Source organism: Centruroides vittatus, unplaced genomic scaffold, assembly GCF_030686945.1.
Source record: "Centruroides vittatus isolate TY-2023 unplaced genomic scaffold, ASM3068694v2 contig_19, whole genome shotgun sequence".
Classification (NCBI taxonomy): domain Eukaryota; kingdom Metazoa; phylum Arthropoda; class Arachnida; order Scorpiones; family Buthidae; genus Centruroides; species Centruroides vittatus.
The window spans coordinates 2281437-2299659 of record NW_027121169.1 but is presented as its reverse complement, the minus strand read 5'-3'; the positions used below and the strand labels follow the sequence as shown (position 1 = coordinate 2299659).

At 27.9% G+C, this 18223-nt stretch overlaps 1 protein-coding gene across 2 annotated transcripts in view; it reads right to left on the bottom strand.

Annotated features, from left to right (window-relative positions):
• The window catches only part of LOC136970129 (repetitive organellar protein-like), a 46743-nt gene extending 46164 nt beyond the window's left edge, over positions 1-579 (bottom strand). For both annotated transcript variants that reach the window (XM_067264519.1, XM_067264521.1), the window contains exon 1: positions 277-579. The gene's annotated coding sequence lies outside the window, so the exon portion shown is untranslated. The remainder of the gene's footprint in view (positions 1-276) is intronic.
• Between the last annotated feature and the right edge of the window lie 17644 nt (positions 580-18223).

The following is an 18223-nucleotide window of genomic DNA, read 5'->3' as shown; positions in this document are numbered from 1 at the left end:
CAAATTAAAGGGGGTGCTTTATATGTACTGTACACTAGTTTACTTTAAAGGTTAGTGGGGGTGTTTATGTGTCTGTTAATTAATTTAAACTTAACTGAGTATTTGTAAATATATAAATTTAGGGTAAAGTATGTAAACCGTGCACGTACTTGGCATAACATTATGTAAATTTGTACATGTAGATAAACATTACCAGGCACGCACTGTCCTGTGTTATAATTAATATATTACTAAGCTAATTAAATATATATATATATAAATTTTAAAAGTACAAACCTGAATAACTGATAATACTTTATCTACATAGGGTGATAACTTATTGATTTTTTTCCATAGTTAAATAGTGAATTGTTATCCATAAAATTGCATCCTTGTTTATGTTAAAAATAGCATATTTAAAATATGATTTTTTAATCCAATAATTTATTTGTTTCCCTGTTTTTTGGCTTATTTTTGTTTATTTGTTTTGTAGAAACGAGTCCACAAACACATTGCCTTCAGATACACACACACAACGTTAAATCAATACGTCCTGCACGAAGTTCACTCATCGACTGATTCGCGTAAAGCGTTACATACTGTATATATTGGATGACGTAACAACTGTTTCTACCAATCTCGATCGAGTACGTGTATTTTCCCGTCGTACATTGCCGCTGCTGCTATATATTTAATGTGATAGATACGGCTTTAATCATTGAAGAATGATGTTCGTGATGTTTAGCAATTGAGAATTTTTTTGAATTTTTAAACGGTTTTTTTTGTATTATTCTTAATGCTATCTTTTAAGTTTTATTGGAAGGTTTCTTTGGAAATTTACCTTCAATTTCTTTAAAAATCATAGTTATTTTTCGTGTTTTTGCCTTCATTTAGGGATTATACAAGTTAAATTATACTAAACAATTCTGTGTAGTGTCTACTGTTTAGTATACAATATCTAGACAGTATTTCATAACTCATCCACATTAATATTTTATTTTGTAATTACATTTATGGGTTGTATTGCAGAGCGAGAGTCTAATTCAGCAAAGTTGTTGAAGGTCAAATGATTGTGAAAGACGATGGTAACATAAAACTGGCAAATCTGATGACGTATTGTTACAAGTATCATGCCAAAATGTCATTAAAATAAATATAAATCACTTAAATTTCATTAAATCTCACGACATTCATTTAAACTATAAACCAGTTTATCATATATAAGAATATTATATTAGATAAATAAATTGGTGTGTTTGTTTATGAATATGTTATGAAAGATGCCGGACAAAAATAAATGCCCAATAATTTTAAATTTGATTTACCATTCTGATTACATAGTAATCAGTATAGTAATCATTATCATAAGTGTTTCCGTAAAAGATCTTCGATATATTATCGAAACTCTTATCATAAAAAAGAGGATATGATGAGTTTCATGATAATACCTTCAGAAAAGTTGTAAAGATACAAATTTCTAAAGCTAATGGTGTTAATGGTACTTATGACATTTAGACGTCACGTGTTTTAAAATTAATGGCGTGTGTGGTATATAAATATCAAGTTTTCTAAATGTACAGTACTTAGCTAATGGTATTTGGAATTTTTATATTCTAAAGAGGTTTAACATATGTTGGATGAAGACAGAAGAGAATTGCTGATGAATAAATGGGATCCGGAACTATAGGCCTATGTTAATCAGCATGGGACCCAGATCCGGGCTTTATATTTACCGTGTTTCACCGAAAATAAGACCTAGTAGTTTTGCTGAATTGCTACATATAAGGCCTCCCCGGAAAGCAAGATCTAGCAAAGTTTTTGTTTGGAAGCATTCCTGCCGAACAGAACACCAGAGCATGCAGCTGTGATTCTTTTTAGCCAGCCGCCGTTATCCCCTACCTTCACCGTCCATTGCAGAGCAGCTGCATGCAGGACATGAAGACCGTCACCTACCACCAACCCTAATGTTTTCTTCCGCGGCCGTCACTTGTAAATGTGCAGGCAAGGCATTAAGAGACCCGTCGCCTGCCGCCATACTGTACGCTATCCTTGCTGTGCTGTGGTGAGCGCCCCCTGTGGCCGGAACCCGCCATACCATACAAAAAATAAGACATCCCCTGAAAATAAGACCTAGCGCATCTTTGGGAGCAAAAATTAATATAAGACACTGTCTTATTTTCGGGGAAATAGGGTATTAACAAGATGTTTTCCTGAAGTCCCCTACATTGCAAAAAGGTAAAATGTATTCTTTTTAACAATTTTGGTAAGACTGAAATAAATTTTATCATGAATATTGACGTTATCTTTAACTTTTTTTTCTAAATTTGAGAAAATTTACAAGAAAATGTTATCACGAGGAAAATCTATGAAATGTATTTCCTAGATATAAATTATGAAGCATTACTGTTTGAACGACCCTTGTATTTAAGAAGAGTGTTACTGTTGCACATCGAAATTTGGATCTAAATAGGTTAATCTTATCATAGTTACTAGAATGCTTGAGTTAAAAGGAACAAGATTTATTAGTCCTTTGATCTTATTGCTAATGTAAGCTGACTATCCTTAAAAATATGAATTGTTTACTTACGGTGCTTAGAAATCAGTATTTTCAAATATAACCTTCAATACCATCGAAAAAATTCTACAACAAATCAATTACAAGATTAATCCTAGAGAATTCTTAAGTATTCAATAACAGCAGGTTCGAAGAATGTGTAGGAAAGAAACAGCTTTACATGCCAAAAAATTATCATTTTCAAATATGAATTGTTTTAAGCACGCAAGTCTGTAACGAATAAGAAATTTCAAAATAATTTTTTCTATCGTATTCCTGATTGAATTCTATATCAATTCCTGATATAGAATTGCTTCTATTTAAATTAAGGATTCACGATAAAGAATTCTGGATATCATATTAAATCTATATAATTCAATAAATAATTATTTTAAAAAAATTTTCGAAAATTTTATGAATAAAATTAAGAAAAATTCATTAAATTTAATAACGAAATAATAAATTCATCTAAAAAATCATGACCTTGATACTTTCAGTTAGTAAAGTTGATAATGATCACATGTACTAGTTTTCAGATGGAATTGTCTTGCACAATTCGAATGAATGCCATACTTATTAGATTGTTAAGAATAAGAAAAAGTATGTTGCGTAATGAATATATTAACTAAACGACTATTAATATATTGATATAAATTGATTATTTAACTTAAAATAAATAAATTTCGGGTTCGTGCAATGTAATGGAACTTCAGATCCATCTGAAGTCCCCCTGCATTGCAAGAGTCCAAAATTTATTTATTTTAACAAATATGGCGGGTATAAAGTGACTTCTGTGATTATTAGAAATGATTTCATCATAAATACTATTATTTTTGTTAAGTATTTTTAAGTAATTGTAAACAAAATTTTGCAGGAAACTGTATTAACACGAAGAAAACCTGTAAAGCGTATTATGTTTAAAAATGCTACAAAATATAACGAATAACTTATTACATAACCCATTAAAACCTTTTCTAAATTATAAATAAAGATATAAATTATATAAGTTATATTTTAATATCATGAAACTATATGAAATTTGCATATTTGGAGGTTGCAAAGTTGGTTTATATCAAATGGTGATTACGAAAGATGAAGTTGTTATCGAAGTTCAACAGGTTATTTGGAAAAATAAATGTTACGAGAGCAAAAAGTTCAGATATTCTACGAGAATAGAAATATATAAGAATTATTATTGTAAGAATTTTAAATATATTATATAAAATTTTCAATTATTTTGCCTTAAAAAAAGTCGAGTTTAATGATTATTTTAACAAAAGAAAAATAGCATAGAATAGAAAACAATAGGAAAATTAAAGCAAGGATAACAAGTTAATTGCTGAATTGTAAGAAAAATATACTCGTATAAAACAGTTTTTTAAAGGTTTTATAATGAAAAAAGTGGGAAATATTCGAAATTAGTAAATATTAAGCAATTTAATTATCGACATGAGGAAACTTTTATGTAAACATTATTGATTCGTTGGTATCATAGTTCAGAGTTTATTAATTTTCTTAATAACTATTATATTTTTAAGAAATATTTTGAATTAATTAATTAATTAAAAAAATCTTAAAAATAATGTAATTTTATTTTTAAATTGTGAAATATTGCATCATGATTTTGTTATACTAAATCCTGTTGGATGTTAAGAATCTTGAACATTAACGTGTTTACTTAAGCAAATTACATTCCTACGTAAGAATATTGGATAAATTATGTTAAAATTATGCTCAAAAATGTTTTAAATTATACAAATTATAAGAGAAATGATGACATTTCTATTTGATTTTCGTTGAACTATGATATAATTTATATACTTTCTGCGTAAAATCGTGAACACACTCACATACACTAATATATGGATATTAGTCTGTGTGTTCATGATTTTGCTCACCCACTTTGAAGCTTAATAACTCCTGTGCTTTCTGTCAAAAATTTCTGAAATTTTGCATGGAGGTTTGAATTTTAGGGCGATTGATGCAGTTAAATTTTAGTGGTTAAAGGTCAAGTGGGTAGGGAGATAGAAGGGCTCGTGTTTCGTATCTCGAGTAGGGTCCAATTTAATGAAGATTTTACTCGTTATTAGCATTTACAATTTTTTATAAAACTCATCTCTACCCTCAAAATTAAGCCATTTTAAAATAATTATTATATAAAATAGTTTTTTAAATGAAATATCATAACAGTCGGCATCACATACAATTTTGAATGTTGTTGCGGGACAGTTACGCAACTCATTGCTGGATGTTTTTATTTTAGAAAAAGCTTAAAAACTTATTTAAAAATTTTTTAATGTAAAAAGTACTGGGAAATTAGCCAAAAATTTGTTTAAAATTATCCAAAACATGCTGTAACCGTCCTCACACCTTGTAAATGGCAAGTATCATGTATACAGGAAAGAATTAGTCAATTTTTTAGATAAGTTCGCATCAAAAATTAGTCTTTTGATAAATAAAACTTATAAATTTATCAAAAAATCGAGATTAGCTTTAATAATTTCTAAAAAAAAATTAAAAAATTAAAGTAGAAAGAAAAAGTGAACTGTTTCCAGGATATGCTTACCAGGAAGGACTCAGGATAAGGTTTAAGCGAAAATCACAATCAGTTATGAACTTTTAGCGAATTAGAAATTTATAAGATAACATTTACATTCACTTTGAATAAATTTATCGAATTAAAATTTAAATAAATTAAAAAATATACGAGAAATTATTTATTGTGACATCGTCACAATGTCGGGCTGCAATTTATAATAATATTTTTTAATTTATTTAATTTAATATATATGCTCTCCATCTCAAATTATCAGTAGTGTCTCCAGCCCTGTACATTATACTTTTCTTTTAACAATAGAGTCGAGTCGGTCATCTATCTAACACCTTACAGCGGAAATTTTTGAATTGAAATCACGTGACATCCGGTTTGTATCGAAAGTTTGTATACAATTAATCGGGGATTCCTCCCTTATGGTTTTCATATCTGCTTTCATCTTTCTTTTATCTAACGCCGTTCTCGATATTAAGGAAAGACAGACAGACGGATGCCGACGATAAGAATTTATAGGTCCAATAATTTAAAAAAAAATTTTAAAGTACTGAACTACAAATCTTAGTAAAATTAAATGACTTTGGTGTATATTCTGCCAATTTAGGTGTTTTTAAATTATCAATAGTAAAAATATTTAAATTGTGTTTTTATACTTCATAAAATATTTTTAATAAATAAATTTTAATAATTAAGTTTATTTCATGCACTTATATATTTTTAAAGTATTAAGCGTTAAAAAATTAATTAAAATAAATAAAAATTTAAATTTTAACGTGTAAAAATATATGAAGTTAATGTTTTATAAATTTATACAATACTCATACTTTACACTGCATTGCTTCTTAATTCTTTACTTTAATGGTATATTCAGTGCTTTTAATTATCTAAACTTAAATTATTATTTTCAATTTAATTCAATTAAACCTTTATTCCTAATAGGCTGTAGACTGTTACGTAGGGAGTTATTATTGATACATATCATTACATTAGATCAAGTGATTAACACTTCCCGACCGGTCATAACAAATTTATTAACATAATTATATAATTTGTATATTATTTCTATCTTGGCTGGGTGAAAAAAACTATACATCGATTTTTCCGAAGTAAGGTCATTTAAACAATGAAGACCATATCTCTGTCTTAAACCTTTGGCCTTTTCACAACTACAAATCAAGTGAAATTTAGAAAAATTATCATAACATCTCGGGCATATGTTGTTAGAATACACATAAAAATTATTTTTAATCAGTATAACATCTTTGTTAAGTCTTAGTTGAATAAAGAAGTTTTTGATGTTGAATGGTAAGTTATACAATATATAGTTATTAATGTAAGGGTATTCTAATATCAAGCTGTACCAATCCGGCGATTTACGTCGATGAATATCTTTAATATCTTGGGATAATGAACTTTCCAATACGTTCCGAATTAATTGAGTGCTTAATTTTTCACTTATTTCTGGTGCACCTATAAACGGCCGTATGGAAAACCCAAAACTAATAAACACTCTAGCCAGTTGATTCACCCAATTTCTATTCGATTCATTTAATAATGATTTATGATAAATTTGTCTCAGCAGACTGAACGAAAGCTGTCCACTATCCGTCAACTTCGTGAGGAATTTAATACATCTTTTTATAAACATAGCATCCAGCCTAAATCTACTCAGCTCCAATCTAAGTACACTACCAGGGACGTTGAACTCCAGTGAAAATATTTTTCGTATAAATTTATTCTGAATTACTTCCAGTTTCTGATATCTAGAGAGATACCAGATGCGTCACTCACTGCGTTTACTATAATAGAGTTGAACAGCTTGAACTGGACTTGAATATTTTTAAGTTTAATCCTTGAAAACAACTTCACTGCATTGTTAATTAGCTTGTTTGCTTTAACCATAGACATACTAACTTGTTTATCAAAGGATAAGGTAGGAGTTAAAATAACCCTCCAAAACGTAACTTTATTTACCATCCTTGACTCTTCCCTGTTAATAAAAAAGACATATTCTTCCTGGGAAGTCTAACTCCATTCCTAAAAGTCATTATATACGATTTATTAGGGCTAATTTTTAATTTTAACTTCGTAAAATATGTCATTAGTGCCTGAATTTTTCTACGTAAAGCCGCTGCAATAAGAGCAATTATCACAATGTCGTCAGCATAGGAGATTGAATGTACTGTACATACAATATAATCGTCGATCATAAACCCATCATCTCTATCGAAGCATTTGTTTTGTATTGAAAGTATAGAAATTAAAAAGATGAGAGGACCATGGTCTCCTTGTAACAAACCCCGTTCAATCTTAAAAGGTGGCCACTGCTTACTATCCTGCTTAATGATCGTCTCATAGTGTCCAAATAATGAGCCTATAATTTCCACCATGTGAGTCTCGGCCCGATAATAACGCAGTTTGTTTTGTAAGTCTGTGATGCTAACCGCATCATATGCCTTCTCAACATCCAGAAACAGTGCGAATACCTTATGTCTCTTTCTATGAATCTGAATTTGGACAATAGCCATTAATACGAAAAGCGACAGTTGTGTGCCTCCATTCTTTATAAATGCGAACTGAGTGGGGTTCCTATAATTATAGCTGTCAATCCAAGAATTGAACTTAGATAGTAAAACCGAAGTAAAAAGTTTACGAAAGGTAGACAATAGCGCAATAGGTCGATAATTGTCTCGGTCAATTCTATCGCCTTTTTTATACAACATATAGAACATCACCTTATTCCAATCGTCTGGGACCACACCCCTCTTATAAAATTCATTATATTGTCTAACTAGTTAGCTAAGTATAATAGTACATAGATTCTTGACTATATAGTTGGGGATATCGTCGCTACCTGCTGCTGTTTTTTCCTTAAGTTTATTAATAAAAGTTGCTGTAAACTTCGAACACAAAAAACCCTATCACTGGATTTTTCTACGAAACAGGTACTTATCGGAAAATTTAGGCTGAATTTACTTCAATAAACAGCTGAAAATTTCTCAAAATGGTAATACCAACTTCTATACGGAACACAGCTTGAAACACTAGTTAACCCAAAGGGACGACGAAACGTATTTACAATACCCCAAAATATTTTCTAAACTGAATTAAGCTCCTTTGTTTTCTTATTTATAATAGAAACACTTACTGTCGAACCAGATTTGTTTATGTCTCAACGGTTCGTTGCCTGACCAACACTTAAACCGGTAAGACTCAATGATAGAAATTAGATATTTATAATTATCAAATAGGATTGTGTTCTCTTTCTTGAAGTAATATCTCCCCAGACTTTTTAGGGATTTCCTCTAAGAGTTTCAATTTATTAAATCTTCCATTCATTTGTAATCTCAAGTCTTTTTGAACTTGTATTGTTTTCTGCTTAGTATTTATACCGAACATACTTCCTAATACAGTACCTTCAACTGAACTGGATAGTGATCAGATTGATCTATATTAAGCAGGGCCGGATTTACATAAGGACATTTGGGACCGGTGCCCAGGACTCCACAAAATTATGTTTAAACATAATTCTTTTTTCCTATTACTGCGACAGCCTAGTGTGGCCTAATCATGAGGGCCACAGGCAAAGTAAACCAACCCAGGAAAAAACGTATGAAACATCGGAAAATTTCGGGAAAAAAATTTTACATAGGTATTTTTCAATTAAATTAAAATAATTAGTTTTACACAATAAAATATATATATATTTACAATAACCTTATTTTTTAATGAAATTTACAACTTCCTAGTTGAAATCTAGTTGAAAGTACAGTATTTTGTGTAAATTTTCTAAATCATCAAATTTGCCTACTCTTAAAGGGGGCCCCCACCGAATTTGTGCTCAGGGCCCCTGGATTGGTAAATCCGGCCCTGATATTAAGTACCGACAACTTAGTACATAAACGTATCATATCTTCGGAACAGATAATGCAATCTATAACAGACTTACCAGAATGGGCTATAAATGTGTATTCGGCCGGGATGTCCCCAACCACCCTACCATTCAGTATGAAAAAATTGTTATTCTGTATAAAATTCAGTAAGATTCTTCCATTTGAATTTATCAGTTTGTCCTTAGATTCTCTTCTATTATTAATATTAAGGCTCTTACCTATATAAATCGTATCCCGTTTGTCACCTATGCGAGCGTTAAAATCCCCTCCTATAATCCACAAATTGGAATAGTTAATCCATTGATCCATTGCTTGAACTTCGTCGTAGCACTTCGAGCTATTTGGCGACGAGGAGAGATATCAAAACAACCCCCACTCTCGACTCGCCCCGCATTATTCGAAGACTCTGACCAGGGAAAAAATATAATTTGAGATAAAATTAGATTGCACTAAATGTCCGAAGGACCTCTTACTTAACAATAATAGGCCTCCCGATGGACGGCCAAACCTCTGTGTTTTTTGGGCATTATAGTTCAAGACCCAATATTTGTCTTCTAGAGATTCTTTCCCTACTTTCTCCACGTCTCAGTGAACCCGATAATTGTATGCAATTTTAAATATTGTATTAGGGAATCTTTGTAAATTTTTCCATATAGGCCCTGAATATTCCAAAAATTTATACTTAAATCGTTAGTTTCTCCTCGGGTATTATATTCAAATGCAGATGGGGAGATCAAGTTTAATTTACAGCCGAGGTTTTTCTTACCGGCGCTTTTACTTTTATTTTCTAATTTGCTCTCCAACTCTTTTTCACCCATCTCTAAACGTTGTACGTCCTCTGTCAAACTACTCATAAAAAAGGTTCTAACTGAATAACTTCCTCCAGATTTATACCATAAGTGAATACTTGCTTATCTTTTATGAAATAGTCATCTCTAACTACTATTTTATTATCTTTTGACTTTTCCTGGATAATCTCAGGAAGTAATTTTTTCCCCCTTATCCTCGATCTTTTACACAAATCAGTTGTAAAGACTAGTTTCCCCTTGTCTTTACTTGTTAATTTAGGTTTCATTCTCCAAAATTCTCGCAATATCAAATTTCTCTCGTATACGGAACTTAGAATAATTTTCACAATCGGGTTTACAAAACTGTTAGACATTCTAACTAAACTATCTACTGAACAATTAAGCAATCCCAATTTCGTATTAATAAAATGATTAATCTCACCAGAAATGTCAGTTGATGTAAACGGAAAATTCATAATTTTAATGTTATTCTTTATTTTCTCATTTCTCAAACTATCAATTTGGAATTCTAACGAATCTTGCAGTAACTTACTACTTCTAGTAATTTGATCAGATTCTTCCATTTTATGAAAAACTTTGTCTAAGTCACCTTTAAGTTCTTTATCTTTTTCTTTCAATGAGTTGACATCGGCCTTAATTATTTGCAAGTCAGTATTCAACGGCTTAAACTTCTCCTGGATCAGTTCGTACACTGCTTTTAAAATGTATTGAGAATCTTTTGCTTCATGTACAGTACTTCCACTGTACGTTTCAAAATAATCCTGAATATTCAAATTCCTTGCAGTCCCTGGTCTAGTTTTAGAAGAAGCCTCTGAAATTTGACCATGTTCATCGTACAGTAAGTTCATTAACAGGTTATCTTTCTCTAAATCTTTAACGTTATCTTTACATGGTCTTCCACGCCTCCTTTTCTGCATTTCTGTACGGTCTAACTCCTGAGTAGAACGGGGTAAAAGACCGGGGTTGGTCTCAATTTCCGCTATAATTAACAAACACACAATTAAACTCAAACTTAATCTGTTATTGACTTACCAAACTTTCAATTGAACCATGTTCCGTTACTCTCAGTCTCAAGAACACCAAAACAACACTAACGAAAAAGTCACCAACACCTCGGAAGACTACGTCAACAAATTATTATTTTACAATATTTAAAATTTTCGTTATTTTCTGTTCGATTTTGTGACTTATTTACGTCTAGCCTGTACAGACAGTAACAAGCCAGAAATTAACACAAACAGCTGTTAGACGAGTCTTGTTGTTACGTGTACAGATATATAGAAGTTGGGTATGCAACATGCAGTTAAATTCTAGTAATTTAGATTAATAATCTGCATTAAAAGTATGTTTTAATGTGTAATATAAGTAAGGAAAGTATAACTAAGGAATGAAAGACTATTACTTAATTCGCTCATTTACTATGCTGCAAGTTACATCTCGTACGCAATTATACTCTTTAATTCCCATTAAACCAGATAAAGCATATTTTAAAGTGATAAATTCAGGTATAACTTAATAAACAACCCTTTAATTCACTTTTAATTTACAGTTATAGATATGTCTCTACAGAACTGAATTATAATATGCAAACATGATAACATGGGCTTAAATTTTAGTAGTTTAGATTAATAATAAACATTAAAATATGTTTTTGTGTGATTAATCTAGTGTAAATAGCGAATTTGTAATAAGGTGTAAGTAAAAAGTGAATATTTAAGCATTAACTGAATTATTTTGTCCTTCCAGTTAGATTTACTGTACAATTATACTGTTTAATTCCCTTCCTATTCAATAAATAATACTAAAACACACTTTCAATTGGTTAAATTATAGGAAAATTACCTAAAATCCTTGTGTAAAATCCCTATACACTTATAGATGTGGGGGTGTACCTACTTATAGATCTGCATACTACTACTGCAATAGATCTACTACTTGTAGATGTAGGGGTGTAACTACAGCTCTAATTTTTTACAGATAATATACTTTATATATATATATATATATATAACTAATATTTCTGTATTCACTTTTATAGTTAATCCTTGCTATATGTAGAGATATATACAGTATATACCTACATATAGCAAGGATTAACTATAAAAGTGAATACAGAAATATTAATTAATACTTATAATTCAACCAGAACATTTACAAGAATATTAAAAACAGAACAATAAATTTAAGGTACTGAACATCATTAAATTTCCTTATATGAAAGTAATGAAGTATAAGTAGTAATTAAGAAGGAAACAGTTGTATATAGTTGAAGAAAGAATAATTACATTGCAGTTTTTAATAATAAATACATAAATAATGTTGCGCAAGTTAAAATAACTGAATACTCATAGAAACAGGAAACAGTTGAGTATTCTACAGAGTGATGAAGTGAATTAGTCAACATTAAAAAATACTTTTGTAAGAAATAGATTAAAGTATTTGTAATTCCTAAAATATTAAAATTTATTTATTTTAATAAATAAAAAATTATTTAAAGTAAACATATTTGCTTCCTGCAACAAAAAAATCCATTTTAAAGAAATTATAAAAAAGTATAGAAAGAGCATCTTCACTTACAGAAAAAGACAGAAAGAAAGTGCAATTTGTTTTTTAAAAAGTACAAAAATGTACAAAAATACTCAATTTATCAATATATGTATTTTTATTTTATAAAAATACAAATGAATCTTATTTTTAAAAGCAAGGAAAAATTATCATCTCCAAAAAATGCAAGAATATTGAATTTTCTAAAACAATAAAGACAAAATGATTTTGCTTTCTAAGAGATGTAAGAAAAAAAATGAGCAATTATTTATTGTGACATTGTCACAATACCGGGCTGCAATTTCTAATCATATTTTTAATTTATTTCATTTAAAATATATGCTCTCCCCCATCAAATTAGTAGTGTCTTGTCCCTGTACATCATACTTTTCCTTTAACAATAGAGTCGTGTCAGTCATCTATCTAGCACCTTTCAGAGGAAAATATTTGAATTGAAATAGTGTGACTTCCAGTTTGTTCCGGAAATTCATATATAGTTGATTGGTGCCTCCTGCTTCTAAGTTTTCCATATCTGATCTTGGTTTTCATCTATCAAACTCCGTTCTCGAGATTAGGGAAAGTCAGACGACAGCGGAAATTTATAGTCTATAATTTTTTTCAAATTTAGTTTAATTAATTTTGCTTTCCAGAAATGCAAAAAGTAACATTATTTTCTCAAACAACTAAAAATAGAACGACTAAATTTCAAAACATCAAGAGAAAGAAAGAGAAGCAGTTTATTTTTACATAAAACAAAACGGAACAACTTGTTTTAAAAATTAAAAAAAGGAACATGCATTTTTCACCAAAATTGCAAAAAAAATCGCTTATCCCCGAAAAACAAATAGGAACATCTTATTTTTTAAACTGAAAAATAATAATACGTCTACTTTCAAAGAAAGCAAATTAGAACCACTTTTTTTTTTTTTTTTTTTTTTTTAATAGCAAGAAAAGGCATCTTACTTTTAGAGAAAAAGTCAAAAAGGAGCATCTTAACTAGAAAAACATCAAAAAAGGAGCATCTCGCTTACAAAAACGAATAAAAAGATATGTTATTTTCAAAAAATCAAAAAAGTATATCCAGATTTTTAAAGCACACGCACGTTAAGAATATCGTTAGTAACAATAACAGAACATTTAATAAATGCCTTACGTATGCGAAACAAATTGCTGTATATGTATATATATATTATACATATATATATATATATACAGCAATTTTGCATATAAGGCATTTATTAAATATATATATATATATATATATTTATTTATTTATTTATATACCTAGATAATATCAAGGATATCAAATTTACAAATAAAAAAGAATATTATCTTAATTTTAATAAGCAGACAGATGAGTTATAAAAGCAATTAAAGGGCGTATAAAATGCAGAAATTTGATGATAAATATAAAAAATCATTAAAAGTTTTTAAGAGGGAAAAAAATGAAAAGAATTCGATCCAAATTTTTGTGTTATAGGAAAAATCAACGGGTAAAAGAATTTCAAACGATCACTACACTTACTTTAAATCAAGGTAAACTACTATTATCACAACTACATCATGTTGCTAGTAATGCCTATTACGTCGTCAGTTGTTTGATTTCTAAAAAAAAAAAAAAGACATTTTTAATATTTATATTTTAAAATTATTTTAGAAAACAAATCTGCTCCTAAACATGTCAAAAATTCGTAAATTTAATATTAATTAAGTTTATTTATTTATTTTTTAGATTATATTTATCATTTATTAAATTGGAAAATAGTTGTTTGTGATCCACATCATTGTCACATCATTATCGACTATTATCCCAAATTTGCTTGATTTTGTTTTAAATTTATTCTATTTATTTACTTTTCAACTGTGATAACATTGTAAGTCGTCGTCATTTCCTGATGATTTATGATGATATTTGATGATCATTTTTTAATTATCATTTTCAAAACAAATATATTCAACTTTTTATTCGAAGGTAAAAAAAAAACAGCTTATAGGATGGTCTTTTTAATTTACGGCACGCTTATAGGAGTCAGTTTCACAAAGAAAGTCCTTCTGAGAGGACTTTCTTTGTAAAACTGACACCTATTTAAGTATTACTAAAGTAAAACTGCACGTAGTCAGCCCGTTGGCCAGGTGCCATCCCGCGACTCGGTCACTAGTGGGCTCCTTAAGTATACTTACAGAAAAATTATCTTACCCGCGCGAAACATTTTTCCCATACTTGTTAAACCTAAAAAATATTCCAATTGTAAATTAATTAGTGGTTATTTCGTAATTAAGATGCATAATTAATCTACATAATAAAGAAATTTAAGTGATTTGTTTATTTAAAATAAGACTTGTATGTATTTTTCTTTATAGTTAACACATATCTTAATTATTAAACTTTACGTATGCATGTTTTTTTTAATTAAAAATGAGCAAAAAGTACAACAATTTAAAATTTATCTTGTATAGTAGGACTATTTTTTATCAATTAACAAGACTTATTATACTGGAATTATGGATGCAGATAAGTCTTGTTAATTGATAAAAAAATTGTCCTAGTATACAAGATAAATTTTAAATTACGGTAGAGAATTAAATTGTTGTACTGATAATAATTAGTACAACAATTTAATGGAAATATTTTGCCTTTCTTAAATTATTTATATAATTTAAGAAAGGCAAGGAAAGAGAAAAGAAAATCTATTAAATTCTTAAAAAATGAAGCATTTTATCACTCATTAATTCCAAAAAAAAACTTATATTCAGTTACAATAATGAGTAGAGAATGAAGGGTTTATTAAATTTTTTACATGAATTCTTTTAATAAAATAAATTACTTTAGAAGAAAATAAATTAATAATATTTTTACCCATTTTTTATTATATCAATAATCATTACTATTGTAGAAAATAAAAGAATATTATTACATAAAAAGTAATGATAATTACTTTATCTAATGCTTAACTAAATAAATTTTAAGCATGATTATTGATTTTTAAAAAATAAAAAATAAGGTAAAATAATAATATTTGCAGCTCTTTCACTCAATTTTTTGAATTGTTTTTTTTTTTAACTTTTACTATTATTGAAGTAGGAAAAATCTTTTATAAAAAAGTTTAATGCAGTTGGAAAGTAATTTTATATTAAAAAATATATTGCATTTCTTTTTTAAAACGATTTTTTAAAATTAAATTTTATACAAATTGAAAAAAAATATTACTGTCTCCTTTACATTCATAAATTTTTTAATCATGTTTTATTATTATTATTATTTTTAGAGTAATTTTATGTAAGAATTAAATTTTTTAAACTGCTTTAGAGAAATATCTTCATTATTTTTTGAGGTGTTTGGTTAATCTTTTAAGTACATTAAATTGCTTTTGTTTGAAAATTTTCTGGGAATTTTCATTTGAATATTTTGACCTCTCAAAATTTCATATTAAAACGTTCTTTCAAACATATTTAAATGAAATCTTAATTTTTGGAATAATTTTGTATAATTCTGAATTTTTTAAAAGGTTTAAAATATTTTTTTGTTTCATCTTTCATCATTTTTGAATTAATATTTAATATTTCAATTTAAATATCAATTTTTTTTTAAATAAAATTTATTTTGTTTTAATCTAAAATTACATGAAGTCTAAAAACAACGTTTTACTTGAGAAAATAGTATATAAAATATTTTATATTTATATAAATACTTGACGAATTTTATCATAAATTCAGATAATAATAATAAATTATTTTTATAAATTTAAATTCATTTTAGATTTATTTTTGTAATTTTTTAGATATTCTAGAAATAATTTTTAGATAATTAAATTTACATTTTTTTTTGTGAAAAAGAAAAAATATTAATTCTAGAATTAAAAAATAAAATTCTCAAATCGAAAAAACGACTGGAAATATTCAAAAATAGTCTGAAATTTTTTAAAATAAATTCTAAAAAAATGCAAAATATTTTAGAAAAATTCAAAATAAAAAAAGTTTAAACAAATTAAATATAATTTATAAACTTTTGTAATGTATAATATTAAAATAAAATATGATAATTAAAAAATAATACTATATAATACAAAATTTAACGCAAAAAAATTACGTAAAAAATTGTATTTTAATGTAATTTATATATTAAAAATACAATTTTATGCATTTCTGTAGCAGTTTTGAAGTAAATCTCATAAAATGTAACAACTATTCCACTATAAAATAACAATAAAACATAAATAATTACAAATAATGTAAAAGAATTTGAGAAATTTAATTTATATCAAAATAATTTTCTCCAAATTATTTCTATAAATTAAAAAATGAATTAATTTAAATTATTTTTATTTATAACAAACCAGAATGATATAAAATTTCAAACAATTAAATTAAATAAAGCAAAATTATTTTGATGCTAAGTTTAATTTTTTAAAGTAAAATATCCAAATAAGTAAATAAATATCTTGATCCAACAATAAAATTCATTTGTTTGAATTCTTAATAGATTTTAAATGTAAAAGTTTATATTTTTTTAAATAGAAAATTGATTAAATATATTGAAAAAATTCAAAAAAGGGAGTGTGTGCTGGTCGCCGGAGGTGCTGGTGAACTTTTTGGCAGAGCTTTGTTAATTGCGTATCAGTGAATTGGAAAACTGTAAATAGCTGAAACATAGTAGATTTAAAGACGTGGATATTTGTAACAAATTATTCTTGGATTTAATAAAGCGTTTATTAATAATTGCTGGGACTGAATCAAATTTACCTTGTTCTCCGCAACAAATGAGCTAAATGGATATGCAAAGAAGGGGTCGGGGTAGACCACGCAGAGGTAATGCTAAAGAAAAAGAAAAACAACTAAAGGAATTAATTAGTGAAGATTATTATCAAATAAAGGAAGAGGTCAGTAGTAGTAGTCCTGAGACATCGAGAACAACGAGAATTTATGATTATTTCGATACAATAAGAGATTCAGAACCAAAAGAACGAGAGGAGATTCGGTACACATTAAAATCGATATACGACCTGATACAGGACAAAATTTGCACAGCTCTATATCGGATTACAAGGAATTAAAACTGAGGACAATTTATTGCAAGAGGAAAATAAATATTTTCATAAAGAGTTGACAAAACTGTCCCAAAAAATAGAAGAGATGGAAGAAACATCCAAGAACAATGACCAAATAAAAGATATGTTGAGTTTGAAATAGACAATCTTGTTAACGAGAGAAATAATAAAAATATCTTAGTTATAAATTTCCCGTTTAATTCGCCTGATTATGCAAAGGAAATCAAACAGTCCGTAAATAAGGAATTGGATATAACTAACAGCTATATTGAAAGTTTGGTCAGACTAACTAATGGCGAAATAAAACCGATAGTGAAAATTTCATTAGTCTCTACATAATAGAAATTTGATTTTTAAAGCATTTTGGAAAAAGAAAGATAATTTTTATAAATGAGGAGAGGAATAAAATAATTTTAACTGCAGATTTATGCAAGAGATCAAGATAGAGAAGGAAGAAATAATTAAACAACGGGAATACAATAATTATAAGAGATGACTATCATATAAAGGATAATAATAAAAAAAACATATGGTGTTAATCTGGATAAAGTGGTTCAACTGAGTGGTTTTGTGAGAAGGAATTGTTTAACATTTCGGATTAATGTCAATGGATTGTTAGAAACAATAGATATTTGAAAGATTAAAACTAGGAAAATAGAAAATTTAGAAACAGATATACTTGTTTATTCTGACGGTGATACTTATTAATAGTGTTTTACTACAGGACACTGTGAAAAAACACCAACGATACTATTGAGATGATTATATTTGGAAGTTAATTACCACTAGAGATCGTTCTTTCGTCCTTGGTATTTACCTGTCTCAGGATATCACTGATTGTTATATTT